General features: G+C 38.7%; 1 protein-coding gene and 1 pseudogene across 2 annotated transcripts in view; one reads left to right on the plus strand and one right to left on the minus strand.

Moving 5' to 3' along the window:
* The window catches only part of EVI5 (ecotropic viral integration site 5), a 279,600-nt gene that overhangs the window by 196,348 nt on the left and 62,988 nt on the right, over positions 1–20,264 (minus strand). The gene's annotated exons all lie outside the window — the stretch shown is intronic.
* On the plus strand, positions 561–19,571 carry LOC112633084 (annotated as a pseudogene).

Below are 20,264 nucleotides of genomic sequence, written 5' to 3' on the forward strand. Positions count from 1 at the left end.
GGAGAAGGCATTTCCAGTTCCCTAATGGGTGGGACTGGGGAACAAGCTGAGAACGAGAAAATATTCCAGCACAGAGAACAGTCTCAGTCTTATCTTACACAGATGAACTTCACCATATCTTTGCTTCTGAGAATCAAAACTTCTCCTTACCAAGATGTCACCAATGTAAGGAAAATGACAGAGTATACACTTCATGATGGCCATATAAGAAAAAAGAATAGCTTGTGTATGGCAGCATGCAGATGATAAACAGCCCCCCCAAAAAGCTTATCTGTAATACTATGATTTGAAAATACAAAGGAGGAAAGGGAAAAGAATGCATTCTCTTTTGAGTATTGGGAGTTTGAAGTACTTGGGAGAAAATCCATGTAGATAATAAGCACAGTAGTTGAAAAGACAAATCTGAAGTTCATAAGCAAGGTGAACGCTACATACAAAAATCTGGTAATTATCTGAAAACAGTTGATATTAAACTTTTTGAATATCCTACTGTACTCAGCTTAATGTTTTCCTATGGATACCAGAACTCAGAAAGCAGGATACAACAGCAACTGGTCAACATGCCAGTTGGTAATTTATCAACTGCTAAGATAATTTATAAGGAACTAAGAAAGGATCTAAGGAAGAAAAATGCTGTTATGATACAAACACCTGGGAAGCTAAACACACTGGCACTTAAAAGCACAGAGATGCTGGGAAAAGTGGCTCACACCTATAATCCCAGCACTTTGGGATGCTGAGGCAGGTGGATCACTTGAGCCCAGGAGTTTGAGACCAGCCTGGGCAACACAGCGAAACCTCATCTCTACCAAAAAAAAAAAAAAAAAAAAAAAAAATTTAAAACAATCCTCAATGAAAATAACAAGAATAAAGACTTCAAATAAAGATCTAAAGACCTTTCCTATGATTAAAAATCATGAATTTTTAAATAGAGACTTGAAAATACCTAGTTTGCTTGCAAGCTCTTCACTTTCTTGGTGTTGCTGGATGTTTTATGGAGAATACCCTCAGGAAAACTGAGGTAATGCTATGATGGTAAAATTATAAATATAAGATGGACATTAGGTCATCTAGATCAGCCTGTCCAAAAGAAATACAATGCAGTCCACTTATGAAATGCTAAATGTTCTAGTCACTACAATTAAAAGCTTTTAGAAAAAGATGAAAAAAATATATATATATCTTAAATAGAGATGGGGTCTTGAGAGCCTGGTCTCGAACTCCTGGGCTTAAGCAATCCTCCCACCTAGGCCTTCCATAGTGCTACCATTACAGGAGTAATCCACCAGGCCCAGCCTGAAATTAATTTTAATAGTTTATTTTATCAAATACAGTTGAAATGTCACTTCAACAGGTAAACAAATTTTTTTTCAATTACTAAGACAGTCTCTTTTTCAAATCAAGTTTTAAAATCTGGTACATATTTTACTCTTACAGCATATCACAAGTCAAACCAGTCAGATTTTGGGTACTCAATTGCCACATATGGTTACTGGCTACCATACTAGACAATACAGATCTAGATTTTGGTAGGATATAACGATATATAAATTAAGTTTTCAAAGATTCCTGTTTACTATATTTTTTTTAAATCAGAAAATACATTTATTACTTTAAAAAGAACCCTTTCTGGCCGGGCGCAGTGACTCACATCTGTAATCTCAACACTATGGGAGGCTGAAGTGGGCCAATCACTCGAGGTCAGGAGTTTGAGACCAGCCTGGCTAACATGGTGAAACCCCATCTCTACCAAAAAATACAAAAATTAGCCAGGCACAGTGGCGTGCGCCTGTGAACCCAGCTACTTGGGAGGCTGGGGTCAGAGAATCCCTTGAACCAAGGAGGCAGAGGTTCCAGTGAGCCGAGATTGCACCACTGCATTCCAGCCTGGGTGACAGAGTGAGACCCTGTCTCATAAATCAATAAACCCTTTCTTTTTCTTCATTCTCATATCTCAGTCCCCAAAATACGCTAAAAAGCAAAATATGATTCCAAATAACAGAATATAAAAGGGAACAAACATGGCTGCAATGCCTAAGTTTTAAACCATGTAAATAATGGCTCATTCAAAATTTAAATTAGCAACATTCCCCTCCTTAATTAAAATGCAATCCTATTATACTTGAGACTTACCTCCATAAATTCATCTCTGCCAAAGCCTTTGTGTTTTTAAAATGAAAAAAGAAAAGCACATTTAACACACAAGGGGAAAAAAAACTATCCGATTTCAACTTTAAAGCTATCAATTATTAACTTTCATCAAATAGATCTTTGACATTACATTAAACCATTTCTTCACATCTTTCTGGGGTTGCCACATGCACTTATTTTTAAAAAGTAACAGCTGCAGTAAAACTATAAAAAGAAAAAAATTTCTTTATAGAATTTGATATTTTCATGTTCCTTAAATTTTAATTTTCTCAAATGTTGCTATTTTTACATTTTCTGAATCAAAGACAGTTAACACAACCAGAGAATCATCTACATTTGGGGAAGGGAAGAATAAACATCTACTTTATTACGCTACAAAGTGTAAGCCGTATCTTATAATTTTTACTTTAGATATATAACTTACATACCTACGTTACCAAACCACAGATGTAGAGAGAATTTAAATTATTATTCTTACAATTTTTCCCCAGACTTACTAGTTGGTGGGGTGACAGGACAGAACAGGAAGAAGGGCACTAAAGCTTAGTGTTTGTCATTTTACTTTATTTAATCTTATTTTTCAAAGACAGGGTCTAGCTCTGTCACCCAGGCTGGGGTGCAGTAATGTGATCAGAGCTTATTGCAACCTTGAATTTCCGGGTTACAGCAATACTTCTGCCTCAGTCTCCTGGGCAGCTACAACTACAGGAACATGCCATCACACCCAGCTAATTCCTTTCTTTTTTGTACTGACGGGGTCTTGAAATGTTGCCCAGGCTGGTCTTGAACTCTTGGCCTCGTGCAATTCTCACGCCTCGGACTCTCAAAATCCTGGGATTACAGGCATGAGCCACTGTGCCTAACCTTTACTTTTTACTAAAGTCAGAGAGATGTTTTTTCACCAGGATTGTTCTCCTACGGGAAAACAAGACTCATTCTCTACATACAAATCCTTCCCATGGATTCTGAGTTTTAATGATTTTTTTTCCCTATTTTTGGAGATGGCGTTTCATTCTGTCGCCCAGGCTGGAGTGCAGTGGCACGATCTCGGCTCACTGCAACCTCCGCCTCCCAGGTTCAAATAATTCTCCTGTCTCAGTCTCCCAAGTGGCTGGGACTACAGGCGCACGACACCACCTCCAGCTAACTTTTTGTATTTTTAGTAGAGATGGGGTTTCACCATATTGGTCAGGGCTGGTCTCGAACTCCTGACCTCACGTGATCCACCCGCCTCAGCCTCCCAAAGTGCAGGGATTACAGGCATGAGCCACTGCGCCCTAACAGTTTTAATGATTTTTTAAAATACACACACACGACTCAAAATTTGAACCCAAAGTTCAAATATTTTAGTACTTCCACACAAGAATAAAGAGTGACTTAAACTTCTGCTCCTTTTATTTCTTCAAGTTCTTGTCAAAATCTCTTTTCTGAACATCTTTCAACAACTCTAATAAGGAGGTGCGTTCCAAGATGGCTGAATAGGAACAGCTCCGGTCTGCAGCTCCCAGCGTGATTGACGCAGAAGATGGGTGATTTCTGCATTTCCAACTGAGGTACCTGGTTCACCTCACTGGGACTGGTTGGACAGTGGGTGCAGCCCACACAGGGCGAGCCAAAGCAGGGGGGTGCATCGCCTCACCCGGAAGAGCAAGGTGTCGGGGTATTTCCCTTTCCTAGCCAAGAAAAACCATGACAGACTATACCTGGAAAAACGGGACACTACCGCTTAAATACTGTGCTTTTCCAACAGTCTTAGCAAACAGCACACCAAATTATATCTTGCGCCTGGCTCAGTAGGTCCCATGCCCCTGGAGCTTTGCTCACTGCTAGCACAGCAGTCTGAGATTGAACTGCGGGGCAGCAGCCTGGCAGGTGGAGGGGCGTCCACCATTGCTGAGGCTTGAGTAGGTAAACAAAGCTTTCGGGAAGCTCAAACTGGGCGGCAGAGCATAGCTGAACAAAAGGCAGCAGAAACTTCCACAGACTTAAATGTCCCTGTCTGACAGCTCTGAATAGAGCAGTGGTTCTCCCAGCACAGTGTTTGAGCTCCGAGAACAGACAGATTGCCTCCTCAGGTGGGTCCCTGACCCCCATGTAGCCTAACTTGCAGAAACCTCCCAGTAGGGGCTGACTGAAACCTCATACAGGCAGGTGCCCCTCTGGGACAAGGCTTCCAGAGGAAGGATTAGGCAGCAATATTTGCTGTTCTGCAGCCTCCACTGGTGATATGCAGGCAAACAGGGTCTGGAGTGGACCTCCAGCAAACTCCAACAGACCTGCAGCTGAGGGACCTGACTGTTAGAAGGAAAACTAACAGAAAGGAATAGCATCAACATCAACAAAAAGACATCCACACCAAAACCCCATCTGTAGGTCACCAGCATCAAAGACCAACGGTCGATAAAACCACAAAGATGGGGAGAAACCAGAGCAGAAAAGCTTAAAATTCTAATAGCCAGAGCACCTCTTTTCCTCCAAAGTATTGCAGCTCCTCGTCAGCAACAGAACAAAGCTGGATGGAGAATGACTTTGAAGAGCTGATAGAAATAGGCTTCAGAAGGTCAGTAATAACAAACTTCTCCGAGCTAAAGAAGGATGTTTGAACCCATCACAAGGAAGCTAAAAACCTTGAAAAAAGATTAGATGAATGGCTGACTAGAATAAACAGTGTAGAGAAGACCTTAAAAGACCTGATGGAGCTGAAAACCATGGCATGAGAACTACGTGATCCATGCACAAGCTTCATTCAATAGCCTATTCAATCAAGTGGAAGAAAGGTATCAGTGATTGAACATCAAATTAATGAAATAAAGCGATGAGAAGTTTAGAGAAAAAAAGAGTAAAAAGAAATGAACAAAGCCACCAAGAAATATGGGACTAAGTGAAAAGACCAACTGTGTATTTTATTGGTGTACCTGAAAGTGATGGGGAGAATGAAACCAAGTTGGAAAACACTCTTCAGGATATTATCCAGGAGAACTTCCCCAACCTAGCAAGGCAGGCCAACATTCAAATTCAGGAAATACAGAGAACACCACAAAGACACGCCTCAAGAAGAGCAACCCCAAGATATAACTGTCAGATTCACCAAGGTTGAAATGAAGGAAAAATTGTTAAGGGCAGCCAGAGAGAAAGGTCGGGTTATCCACAAAGGGAAGCCCATCAGACTAACAGCGGATCTCTCGACAGAAACTCTACAAGCCAGAAGAAAGTGGGGGCCAATATTCAGCATTCTTAAAGAAAAGAATTTTCAACCCAGAATCACATATCCAGCCAAACTAAGTTGCATAAGTGACGGAGAAATAAAACTCTTTACAGACAAGCAAACACTGAGAGATTTTGTCACCACCAGGCCTGCCTTAAAAGAGCTCCTGAAGGAGCACTAAACATGGAAAGGAACAACCGGTACCAGCCACTGCAAAAACATGCCAAATTGTAAAGACTATCAATGCTATGAAGAAACTGAATCAATTAATGGGCAAAATAACCGGTTAACATCATAATGATAGGATCAAATTCATACATAACAATATTAACCTTAAATGTAAATGGGCTAAATACCCCAATTAAAAGACACAGACTGGCAAATTAGATAAAGGAGTTTCCATCAGTGTGCTCTATTTAGGAGACCCATCTCACGTGCAAAGACGCACACAGGCTCAAAATAAAGGGATGGAGGAAGATCTACCAAGCAAATTGAAAGCAAAAAAAAGCAGGGGTTGCAATCCTAGTCTCTGATAAAACAGATTTTAAACCAACAAAGATCATAAGAGACAAAGAAGGCCATTACATAATGGTAAAGGGATCAATTCAACAAGAAGAGCTAACTATACTAAATACATATGCACCCAATACAGGAGCACCCAGATTCATAAAGCAAGTCTGGAGAGACCTATAAAGAGACTTAGACTCCCACACAATAATAACACCCCACTGTCAACATTAGACAGATCAACGAGATAGAAAGTTAACAACGATATCCAGGAATGGAACTCAGCTCTGCACCAAGCAGACCTAATAGACATCTACAGAACTCTCCACCCCAAATCAACAGAATATACATTCTTCTCAGCACCACATGGCACTTACTCCAAAACTGACCACATAGTTGGAAGTAAAGCACTCTTCAGCAAATGTAAAAGAACAGAAATCACAACAAACTGTCTCTCAGACCATAGTGCAATCAAATTAGAACTCAGGATTCAGAAACTCACTCAAAACTGCACAACTGCATGGAAACTGAACAACCTGCTCCTGAATGACTACTGGGTACATAATGAAATAAACGCAGAAATAAAGATGTTCTTTGAAACCAATGAAAACAAAGATACAATGTACCAGAATTTCTGGGACACATTTAAAGTAGTGTGTAGAGGGAAATTTACAGCACTAAATGCCCACAAGAGACGCAGGAAAGATCTAAAATCGACACCCTAACATCACAATGAACTACAGAAGAGCAAACATATTCAAAAGCTAGCAGAAGGCAAGAAATAACTAAGATCAGAGCAGAACTGAAGGAAATAGAGACACAAAAACACTCTTCAAAAAATCAATGAATCCAGGAGCTGGTTTTTTGAAAAGATCAACAAAATTGATAGGCTGCTAGCAAGACTAATAAAGAAGAAAAGAGAGAAGAATCAGATAGACTCAATAAAAAATGACAAAGGTGATATCACCACCAATCCCATAGAAATACAAACTACCATTAGAGAATACTATAAACACCTCTACCCAAATAAACTAGAAAAATCTAGAAGAAATGGATGAATTCCTGGACACATACACCCTCCCAAGACTAAACAAGGAAGAAGTGGAATCTCTGAATAGACCAATAACAGGCTCTGAAATTGAAGCAATAATTAATAGCCTACCAACCAAAAAAGTCCAGGACCAGAGGGATTCACAGCCGAATTCTGCCAGAGGTACAAAGAGGAGATGGTACCATTCCTTCTGAAACTATTCCAGTCAAAAGAAAAAGAGTGAATCCTCCCTAACTCATTTTATGAGGCCAGCATCATCCTGATACCAAAGTGTGATAAAGACACATCAAAAAAAGAGAATTTTAGACCAATATCTCTGATGAACATCGATGTGAAAATCCTCAATAAAATACTGGCAAACCGAATCCAGCAGCACATCAAAAAGCTTATCCACCACGATCAAGTCAGTTTCATTCCTGGGATGCAAGGCTGGTTCAACATACGCAAATCAATAAACATAATCCATCACATAAACAGAACCAATGAAAAAAACCACATGATTATCTCAATAGATGCAGAAAAGGCCTTCAACAAAATTCAACAGCCCTTCATGCTAAAAACTCTCAATAAATTCGGTACTGATGGAACGTATCTCAAAATAATAAGAGCTATTTATGACAAACCCACAGCCAATATCATACTGAATGGGCAAAAACTGGAAGCATTCCCTTTGAAAACCGGCACAAGACAGGGATGCCCTTTCTCACCACTCCTATTCAACATAGTGTTGGAAGTTCTGGCCAGGGCAATCAGGCAAGAGAAAGACATAAAGGGTATTCAATTAGGAAAAGAGGAAGTCAAATTGTCACTGTTTGCAGATGACATGATTGTATATTTAGAAAACCCCATTGTCTCAGCCCAAAGTTTCCTTAAGCTGATAAACAACTTCAGCAAAGTCTCAGGATACAAAATCAATGTGCAAAAATCACAAGCATTCCTGCACACCAATAACAGAGAGCCAAATCATGAGTGAACTCACATTAACAACTGCTACAAAGAGAATAAAATATCTAGGAATCTAACTTGCAAGGGATGTGAAGGACCTCTTCGAGGAGAACTATAAACCACTACTCAACGAAATAAACAAGGACACAAACAAATAGAAGAACATTCCATGCTCAGGGATAGGAAGAATCAGTATCGTGAAAATGGCCATACTGCCCAAGATAATTTATAGATTAATTGCTATTGCCATCAAGCTACTATTGACTTTCTTCACAGAACTGGAAAAAACTACTTTAAAGTTCATATGGAACCAAGAAAGAGCCTGCATAGCCAAGACAAACCTAAGCAAAAAGAACAAAGTCAGGAGCATCACGCTACCTGACTTCAAACTATACTACAAGGCTACAATAACCAAAACAGCATAGTACTGGTACCAAAACAGAGATATAGACCAATGGAACAGAACAGAGGCCTCAGAAATAACACCACACATCTACAACCATCTGATCTTTGACAAACCTGACAAAAACAAGAAACGGGGAAAGGATTTCCTATTTAATAAATGATGCTGGGAAAACTGGCTAGCCATATGTAGAAAGCTGGATCTGGATCCCTTCCTTACACCTTATATAAAAATTAATTCAAGATGGATTAAAGACTTAAATGTTAGACCTGAAACCATAACTACCCTAGAAGAAAATCTAGGCAATATCATTCAGGACATAGGCATGGGCAAGGACTTCATGACTAAAACACCAAAAGCAATGGCAACAAAAGCCAAAATTGCCAAATGGGTCCTAAGTAAACTAAAGAGCTTCTGCACAGCAAAATAAAACTATCATCAGAGTGAACAAGCCACCTACAGAATGGGAGAAAATCTTTGCAATCAACCCATCTGACAAAGGGCTAATATCCAGAATCTACAAATAACTTAAACAAATTTACAAGAAAAAAACAAACAACCCCATCAAAAAGTGGGCAAAGGATATGAACAGACACTTCTCAAAAGAAGACATTTATGCAGCATACAGACAAATGGTCATCATTACTGGTCATCAGAGAAATGAAAATCAAAACCACAATGAGACACTATCTCACACCAGTTAGAATGGCGATCATTAAAAAGTCAGGAAACAACAGATGCTGGAGAGGATGTGGAGAAATAGGAACGCTTTTACACTGTTGGTGGGAATGTAAAAAATTAGTTCAACCATTGTGGAAGACAGTGTGGCGATTCCTCATGCATCTAGAATTAGAAATACCATTTGACCCAGCTATCCCATTACTGGGTATATACCCAAAGGATTATAAATCATGCTATTATAAAGACACATGCACACGTATGTTTACTGTGGCACTATTCACAATAGCAAAGACTTGGAACCAACCCAAATGTCCATCAATGATAGACAGGATTAAGAAAATGTGGTACATATATACCATGGAATACTATGCAGCCATAAAAAAAGGATGAGTCTATGTCCTTTGTAGGGACATGGATGAAGCTGGAAACCATCATTCTTAGCAAAGTATCACAAGGACAGAAAACCAAACACCGCACGTTCTAACTCACAGGTGGGAACTGAACAATGAAAACACCTGGACACAGGGAGGGGAACATCACACACCAGGGCCTGTCAGGGGATGGAGGGCTGGCGGAGGGATAGCATTAAGAGAAATACCCAATGTAAATAACGAGTTAATGGGGGGAGCAAACCAACATGGCACATGTATACCCTTGTAACAAACCTGCACATTGTGCACATGTACCCTAGAATTTAAAGTAAAACAATAATTTTTTTAAAAAAAGACTCCAGTAATTATTCCTTAGTTGTCAACATATACATTAAACACATCCGGTATTCCGGAGTAAATTGTGAATTGTTTGGGAACAAGCAATTCATCTATACCCATACCTTACCTACAACAATTTTAATATAGTGCTTTGTGTATTTTAGTTGCAGAGTAACTATTTATCACAACCATAAAAATAAATTCAACTTTGGTCACTTACAAAATCTATACCAGAACTTATCTTTACTGTAAACTACTTCATCCTTGTATATAATAATCAACTGAACACTTAAAAATCCTTTATACCCTTCAGCACCGTCTGTAAGTGCTTTACTTTGTCAGCCCTGCCCTAGCTTCATGTCCCACTATTTTTCTATCACATACCTCCTTTTGCTCTATTTAATAGTCCCTGTCATTTCCTTTTCTCTGAGAACCTATTTGCTCATAACAGCCCTCACACAACCTAACACTCCACTTTGATCTTTCAAGATCCTCTTCTAATTTCATCTTATCCAAGAAACTTTGAGAATCTACATATTATTTTAAAAGACTATCTCTTCCCAAAACTTCTAACCAGAGGATTTGCTCAAAATCTTTCAAATGCAGTAAACGAAGGGGTAGAAAGTTAAAACCAAAACATATATACACACACTAAACCCACATAAAGTTATCATGTGGCACACCCAGCTTTCTACCTTACCCATTGAGTGCTGAGTGCCAAAGAAAACCTTTAAAAGGGCTTTCTAGGAAATGATCATAAGAAAGCAGTATTTTCTATCACCAGGTTTGCATGAGTTGATATTAGCTACTATTCTTGGGGCTCAATGAGGCCAGACTCAAAATCTATAGATCCTAAATCCTGTCCCTGTGAATTTCCTTCAAGCTTCTGTTGTGTGTCTCCATCTCAATAGAAAGGGATCAAGTCTGAGGACAGGTAACTATTTAAAGTAAAAATTACCTCAGTGGTAAAAGTATAAAATTACTTCAATAATTACCTCAGCAGTAAATTTTTTTAAAGCTAAGCAGAGGTAACATTCAGAATATATTTATATATGATATTAACTCCAATATCTAATTGTCAAATAATATAAATCAATTTTTCTAACTCTGTTCAGACTTCTTCCCATGCCAAAGGAAAATATAAAACTTTATATGAAAAATTATTTCATTCTTGCCATGATGAAATAATAGAGACTAGATATACCCTCTTTCCTGAAACCAAAAAAGACTGAACAAAATACATTAAGTTATATCAAACAATTATTTTCAAGACTTTAGGCTTGGAGCAGTCACTCATGCCCATAATCCTAACACCCTGGGAGGCCAACGTGGGCAGACTGCTTCAGCCCAGGCGTTCGAGACCAGCCTGGGCAACATGATGAAACCCCATCTCTATTAAAAGTACAAAAATTAGCTGGACATGGTGGCACACACCTGTAGTCCCAGCTACTCGGGAGGCAGAGATAGAAGGACCACCCAAGCCCAGGAGGTCAAGGATGCAGTGAACTGTGATGGCACCACTGCACTCCAGCCTGAGCAACAGAGTAAGACCCTGTCTTTAAAAAAAAAAAAAAAAAAAAAGACTTTAGACAACAGGCAGCATTGGAGAAGAATTCCTGAGACTCAGGACATAAGTAAAGTAAGCTCTATGACTGCCATCTTAACCACCTTGAAATCCAGTTTCTAGGCCCTATAACAGGTGGGGAAAATTGAGATACAGTCTTGTGTGCTCCCTGAATTGAGGAGATGATGAGGAGAGTCACCACAAGTCAGACAAGCCACATTTCAGGTACACAATGGCAGGGAGACCAAGGTGGCTAAAGTTCACAGGACACCACCAGAGATGAAAGAACTATACAGAGATCTTCAGAGATTAGTAGATCTCCATCAAATATTCAGCTGGGAACTGATCAATGCATTCATGTAAGGAAACTACCCATGGTCAGAGAATCAACCACCAGAAAAGATTAGATATAACCATGCCTAACATTCACAGAGGGTAGAGAATTATACCTATCTCCACCAGCCAGACTGGAAAAGCTACTGTTTCAAGACACACTGGGAAGAGTGCACAAAAGGGTCTCACCTCGGTAGAGTGGAATGATAGTCCTAGGCTCTGCATTACTCTAGAACAAATTCTTTTGAAGTAATTTAACTGCATACCAGAACAACATTCAAGAATATTTACAGGAAAATAGAAAACAGTCAAACACAACAAGATAAAATTCGCAATCTCAGGTATTCAATAAAAGATTATCAGGCTTTCAGACCAGCCTGAGTAACATGGTGAAACCCCATCTCTACAAAAAATACAAAAATTAGCAGGGCATGATGGGGCACACCTGTAGTCCCAGCTACTTGGGAGGCAGAGGTGGAAGGATCACTTGAGCCAAGAAGGTCAAAGCTGCAGCGAGCCATGATCACGCCACTGTACTCAAGCCTGGGTCACAGAGTGAGATTTTGTTTCAAAAAAAAAAAAAATTGGCATGCAAAGCGGAAGAAAGGTATAACCAATAATGAGGCAGGGGGGAAATCAATCCATCAAAAGCAAACCGGCATTAACTCAAATGTTAGAATTACCAGACAAGCCCATTAAAAGTTACTGTAACTGTATCCTATATATTCAAAAGTTTAATAGAGACATATTAAAAAATACTCATCTCTAACTTCTAACTTCTAAACTTCATAATACAATGTGAGAGATAAAAAAATACACTAGATGGGATTAACAGCAACTTAGATATGGCAAAAGACAGTAGTAGTGAATCTGAATATGTAGCAACTTTCCAAAAAATAAACAAAGCATCAGTGAACTGTGGAACAACTTCAAGTGGCCTAATATGTGTGTACTTAGAGTTTCTAAAGAAGAGGCAAGAAAGGGACAAAAATTATTTGAAGAACATTGGCTCCAAAATTTCCACATTTGAAGAAAACTATAAATCCATAAGAAGTTCGACAAATCACAAACGTAAGAAACATGGAAAAAACAATGACACTTCAGAATAAATTGCTTAAAACCAGTGAAAAAGCAGAGAAAAAAGACATATACAAAGAAACAAATGTGCTTGAGAGTAACAAACAAACAAACAAAAAGATAAGGAACACATGAAATTTCTCACTGAAAACACGAGAGATATCAATGAAATCACATGATTAAAATATTTGGAAAACAAAAACTGTCAACCTATTAAATAGAATTCCATAGTCAAGAAATATTTTTAAAAATCAAAGCCAAAATTACGACTTTCTCAGACATACAAAAGCTAAATAATTCATCACCGATACCACCACACTACATGAAATGTTAAAAAAAGTATTTCAAGAAGGAAACATCAGATGGAAATCTGGATCTAAAGAAAGGACAGAAGAGCATTAGAAATGGTAACTAGGTAAACACATAAAAGTTTTTTCTTATTATTTCAATCTCATTTAAAGATAACTGACTGTTGAGTTAAAAAATAATGTAGTATAGAGTTTATAACATAAAAGTAAAATCTTTGACAAAACTGGTACAAAGGACTGGACAGGAGAAATGCAAGTGTGCTATTATAAGGTTCTTACAGTACATGTGAAGTGGTTAACCCTCAAAGACAGACTTACAAGTTAAAGATTTATATTATAAATCTTAACACAACCACTAAAATAACAGTTATAGCTTATAAATCAATAAAACTATAACAAAATCATAAAAATATTCAATGAAGTCAAAGATGGGAGAATTAAAGGAAACAACAATATAAGATGATGACAAGTTTAAATATAACAATATTAATAATCACCTTAAATGTAAATAACCTATTTTCCTCAAAATCTCAAAAACATTATGTTGTGTGAAAGAAGAGTTACAAAAGGCCACTTATTGTATCATTCCATCACAATTAAATGTCCAGAATAGGCAAATCCATAGAGACAGAAAATATATTAGTGGTTACCAGGGGTTGGAAGGAGGGTGACATGAGGAGACTAATGGGGACAGAGTTTCTTTTTGGGGTGATGGAAATATTCTGATTGGCAGTTTGGGTAGTAGTAATAATTGCACAAATTTTGTGAACATATTAAAAACCACTAAACCGTACTCTTTAAAAGTGTGAATTTTAGATCCATCCCTGCAAGATTTGCTCATAAAAGGTTTGGCCATCTGACTTACTTTGGCCAATAAAATTTAAGTAGAAATTATGTATACCACTCCCTAGGGGATGCTTTAAGGTATTTCAACTAGATCTCTTTTCCATCTGTCGTGAGTCTGGTTTGTCCCAGAGAGACACCAATCGCTGGTCACAAAACAAAGCAGTGTAAACCAAAGATATATCCAATCTACCAACTGAGATGAATGAAATGTGAGCAAAAAATAAAACTTTAATTTAAAAATAAAATAAAATGGTTTAAATAACCCAATTAAAAGACAAAGATTGTCAGACTGTATTTCTAAACGCAAGACCCAACTATATGCTACTAACAGACAAACTTTAAAGATTTTTCCTAGGTATGATTTCCTAGGTAAACCAAACATTTTGGGAGGCTGAGGCGAGAGGATTGCTTGAATCCAGGAGTTCAAGAACAGCCTGGGCAACATAGTGGGACCCCATCTCAAAAAATAATAAAATTTTGTAGTCCCAGCTACTTGGGAGGCTGAGATGGGAGAACTGCTTGAGCCTGGGAGATGAAGGCTGCAGTGAGCCATGATCATATCATTGCACTCCAGCCTCGGTGACAGAGTGAGACCCCATCTCAAAAAAAAAAAAGTTAAAGATAAACATAAAAAAGAGAATACAAGCAAAAGGCTGGGAAAATATATAAGATGTTAACTCTATTCAAAAAGAAGTTAGAGTGACTATATTAATATAAGATAAAGTAGATTTCCAAGCAAACAACATTATCAGAGATAAAGAAGGTCATTTTATAAGAGGATATAACAATCCTAAATGTTTATATACCTAAAATAGAACTTCAAATTACATGAAAGACAGAATTTAAAAGGTAATAGATAAATCCACAACTATAATTTGAAGTTACTACTCTTCTCTCAATATCTGATATAATATGTAAACAGAAAGCCAACAAAGATACACAAACAATAGTCATCCCTTATCCATAGTTCTACTTGTCATGGTTTCTTTTTTTTTGTTGGGGGGAGACAAGTCTCGCTCTGTCGCCCAGGCTAGAGTGCAGAGTGCAGAGGCACGATCTCTGCTCACTGCAATCTCCGCCTCCTGGGTTCAAGCAATTCTCCTGCCTCAGCCTCTGGAGTAGCTGGGATTACAGGCGCCCGCCACCATGCCCAGCTAATTGTTGTATTTTTAGTAGGGTCAGGGTTTCACCATGTTGGCCAGGTTGGTCTCGAACTCCTGACCTCAGGTGTTCCAGCCACCTCGGCCTCCCAAAGTGCTAAGATTACAGGCATGAGCCACCGGGCCCAGCCAATCATGGTTTCAATTACCCACAATCAACTGTAGTATAAAAATATTAAACAGAAAGTTCCAGAAGTAAATAATTCAAAAGTTTTAAATTGTGTACCATTCTGAGCAACACAATGAAATCTCCTGCCATGCGACTCTGTCCTGCCTGGGAAGTGAATCATCCCCTTGCCCAGTGTATCCATGCTGTAAGTGCTACCAGCCAGCTAATACTTAGTAACCATGTGAGTCAGTTATCAGATATACTATTGCGATATCACAGTGACTGCATTAAACCCACCCTTATTTTACTTAATAATGGCCCCAAACCACAAAAGTAGTGATGCTGGCAATTTGAATATGTCAAAGAGAAGCTGTTAAAGTGCTTCCTTCAAGTGAGACAGTGAAAGTTCTCTACTTAATAAGGAAACAAACAAAATTGAATGCTGAGGCTGCTAACATTTATGGTAAGAACAAATCTATCTGTGAAACTGTGAAGGAAAAATAAATTTATACTAATTTTACTCTTGCACTTCAAACTACAAAAGTTATGGTCACAATGTATGATAAATGCTTAATTAAGATGAAAACAGCATTAAATTTGTGAGTAGAAGTCATGAACAGAAATATGTTTCAATTGATGACAATGAGGTATGAAACTATCCACAGTTTCAGGTATCTCCTGGGCGACTTGGAAAATATCCCCCACACAAAATGGGGGACTACTATATAGCACTAAACAACTTTATTAGAAAAGAAAGGTCACACAGACATTACAAGGTGACAAGATATTACCGATAAAGGTCAAGGACATTTCAAGACAACTTCATATCCATTTCCCTCATGAACACAGATGCAAATACATTCATCTCTCCGTATCCTTCAGAGATTAGTTTCAGGCCAAAGATACCAAAATGTGCGGGTGGTAACGTCCCTTAGATAAAATAGTATAGTATTTACATATAACCTATGCACATCCTCCTTATATGTTAATCAGCTCTAGATGACTTTTAGTACCTAATACAATGTAAATATTATATAATAATTATATGTATTTTTTATTTGTATTATTTTTTATTGCTGTATGTTATTTCTTATTTTAAAAAATATTTCCCATCTGTGGTTCTGCAAATGCAGAATTTGTGGATATGGAGGGCAGACTGTATTTCAAACAAAATTTCAGCAAATTGAATCCAATATTTTACAAAGACAACATACAATGAAGTAGGGTTTAGCTTAAGAATGCAAAGTTTGTTAAACATTGAAAAATCAATGTAATTTGCCATATTATCAGACTGAAAGAAGAAAACCATTAATGATCACTTCAGTAGAGGTAAAAAAAAAAAAAAAAAAAAAGCATTTGACAAAATCCAAAATCTGTTTTACATAAATTCTCAGCAAACAAGAAATAGAAAGGGTTGTCAAGTGCAGTAGCTAATGCCAGTAATGCCAGCCTTTGGGAGGCAGAGGCAGGAGGATCACTTGAGCCCAAGAGTTTAAGACCAGCCTGGGCAACATGGCAAAACCCTGTCTCTACAAAAAAGCACAAAAATTAGCCAGGCATGCTGGCATATGCCTATAATCCCAGGAGGCAGAGTTTGGAGAATCGCTTGAGCCCAGGAGGTCAAGGCTACTGCACTGACTGTGACTGTGCCACTAATTGTGCCACTGCACTACAGCAGCCTGAGTGACAGAGCAAGACCCCATCTCTAAAAGAAAGAAAGAAGGAAATGGAGAAAGAAAGAAATAGAAAGGGGCTGGTCACAGTGGTTCACACCTGTAATCCCAGCACTTTGGGAACCCAAGTCCTTGAAGCCAGGAGTTTGAGATTAATCTAGGCAACAAAGCAAGACCCCATCTCCACAAAAAAAATTTTTTTTTAATTAACCAAGTGTAGTGGTGCACGCATGTAATTCTAGCTACTCAGGAGGCTGAGGTGGAAGGATCACTTGAGCCCAGGAGACCGAGGCAGCAGCGAGCCATGATCACGCCACTGCATGCCAGCCTGGGTGAGAGAGCAAGACCTTCTCTCACAAAAAAAAAAAAAAAGGAACTTCCTCAATCTGACAAAGGGCATATCCAACAAAACACAGTTAACATCAAGCTTAACACTTTCTTCTTAAGATCAGAAAAAGAGCAGGTATGTCTGTTCACCACTTCCATTCAAATTTATACTGGAGGTTCCAATAAGTAGCAATAGTCAAGAAAATAGATAAAAGGCATCCAGATTGGAAAGAAGCAAAAGTGCTCTTATTCACAGATGATAGGCTCATCTGTAGAGAAAATCTAATGGAATCTAGACAAAAACCAAAAAAAAAAAAAAAAAAACACCACAACAATAACTGAGTTTAGCAAAACTGCAGGATACATGAATCAATATAAGAAAAACAATTGTAGAGCCAGGCGCAGTGGCTCACGCCTGTAATCCTAGCACTTTGGGAGGCCGAGATAGGCAAATCACTTGAGGTCAAGCGTTCGAGACCAGCCTGGCCAACAGGGTGAAACCCCATCTCTACTAAAAATACAAAAATTAGCCGTCATAGTGGCACATGCCTATAATCCCAGCTACTCAGGAGGCTGCGGGAGGAGAATTACTTCAACTCAGGAGGCAGAGGTCACAGTGAGCAGAGATCACGCCACTACACTCCAGCCTGGGTGAGAGAGTGAGGCCCCATTTCAAAAAAAAAAAACAAAAAAATAAATACAACTGTATTTTCTTTTTAACACAGAAGGTGTTGACAATTGTATTTCTATATGCTAGCGATGAACAATTAAAAATGAAGTTTACAAAAAAAATACCATTGACAAATAATAATTAAATTGAGAAATACATTGTGTTCATGGGGAGGAAGGCAATACTGTTAGGGATTTAATGCAAATCCCAACCAAAATTCCAGCAGGCATTCTTAAATTCCATAAGAAATTAACAACTTGATTGTAAAATTCATTTGGGAATGCCAAGGACCAAAAATAGGCCAAAAAAAGAACAATGTTGGAGGCCTAACACTATCTGATTTCAAGACTCAGTATAAGCCTACAATAATCAAGGCAGTATAGTGCTAGCATTAAGACAGACATAATCCTATGACTTTTTTTGTTTTTTTGAAACGGGGCCTCACTCTCACCCAGGCTGGAGTACAGTGGCGTGATCTCTGCTCACTGTGACCTGTGCCTCCTGAGTTGAAGTAATTTTCCTCCCTCAGCCTCCTGAGTAGCTAGGATTATAGGCACAATCCATAAAAGAACAATTTGAAATTGTGACTTAATCAAAATTTAAAATTTCTGCTCTTTAGTGGCACGAGAGAGATGGCACAGTTGAACACTGGGCAGCACTGCCAGATTTTCTTTCATTTGTGTATGATACTCAGGAATACTTTGCCTTGAACACAAAAGCTGGCAGTCTCGTGGTTGTCCTGAGATGACTATAATCAATGAGAGACTGAAGACATAAATTTTACCCATGCTCATTCAAGGGCCCTGTTGAAAGAGAACTTGTGGCAGTTATACGTCCTTACTGTGAGAATAATTTTTGCCTGAGACACCATCATCAGTCAGATCACAAGTGTGAAAAACTGGAAATCCCAAAGCCTTACACGGCTGCCACTCAGAAACTTGTTAAACACATTGATTCCAAAACAGGAGAGACAGCAAGTAAACAAGGGAAAGGTGACAAAAAATAGTGAAACAGCTGCAAAGGAATTGCACTGATGAAATTATGGATATACAATGATGGGGATAAATCACTGCCACAGGCAGAAAGTATTTGCTTTCAAGTTTTCTTACCTAAGGGGAGCAAAGAAAGGGTAAACCAATGTTCTTTTCCATGGATGAAGCATCAAAAAGGTCACAGACTTTGCTGCTTCTCTGGCCAGTCTTAAAGATGACAATAGGCTGGGCACGGTGGCTCACGTTTGTAATCCCAGCACTTTGGGAGGCCGAGGAGGGCGGATCACAAGGTCAGGAGTTTGAGAGCAGCCTGGCCAACATAGTGAAACCCCGTCTCTACTAAAAACACAAAAAATTAGCTAGGTGTGGTGGCGGGCACTTGTAATCCTAGCTACTTGGGAGGCTGAGGGAGGAGAACTGCTTGAACCCAGGAGGCAGAGGTTGCAGTGAGCAGGGAGAGCGCCATTGCACTTCAGCCCGGGAGACAGTGCGAGACTCCATCTCAAAAAAAAAAAAAAAATGACACTAACAGGCCAGGCACACTGGCTCACACCTGTAATCCTGACATGTTGGGAGGCCGAGGCAGGAGGATCACTTGAGCCCAGGAGTTTGACACCAGCCTGGGCAACACAGTGAGACCTCATCTCTATTTTATTTTAAAAAAAAGAAAAAAAAACTAACAGCTAAGAAATTAAGGTTGTGTCGCATTACTTCAGGAGAAGCCTTATCCTTGGATCTTACTTTGGAAACCTGGATTGCTAAATTGGACTGTCCTTTATAAAATAGTGGAAATATAATCTTGGAATATCTTAATGATGAATGACAATTTTGTAAAAATGTTGACTCTTACTTGGAATAGTCACTCAAGGATTCAGGCCAGAAATCACAAAGAAAATTCTACATACATGTTTAAATCAATTTCTTTTACTACCAATACAATTTTTTTAAATTCTTTAAAGTTGCTTTTTAACTTATTTCCACTGACGTCATATTTCACATTATCATCCTTCTTTTTTTTTTTTTTAAATGAGATGGAGTCTTACTCCATAGCCCAAGCTGGAGTGCGCTGGCACGATCTCAGCTCACTGCAACCTCCACCTCCCAGGCTCAAGCAATTTCCTGTCTCAGCCTCCCGAGTAGCTGGGACTACAGGCACGCACCACCACGCCCAGCTAATTTTTTTTTTTTTTTTTAATTTTAGTAAAGACGAAGTTTCACCATATTGCCCAGGGTGGTCTCGAACTCCTGAGACTGGGCAATCTACCCACTCAGCCTACCAAAGTACTGGGATTTACAGGTGTGAGCCACAGCGCCCAGCCTACATTATCACCTTTCTATTAAATTTGGGTGTTTGTGTTTTAACTATATACTGATCTTCAATTATTAGCAAATTCTTATAATTAATTAGCTTTCATTAGGTTATGCTGCAGTTAACAACAACAAAGGTGCATTTCCTGGTGAGTATTGCCAGCTGTTGACTGGCTGTAGCACTGCTCCAAGTCATCTTCACTCCAGGATCAAAGGTGAAGGAAAGTCCCTTTTGGGAGACTAT

Source organism: Theropithecus gelada, chromosome 1, assembly GCF_003255815.1.
Source record: "Theropithecus gelada isolate Dixy chromosome 1, Tgel_1.0, whole genome shotgun sequence".
Classification (NCBI taxonomy): Eukaryota; Metazoa; Chordata; class Mammalia; order Primates; family Cercopithecidae; genus Theropithecus; species Theropithecus gelada.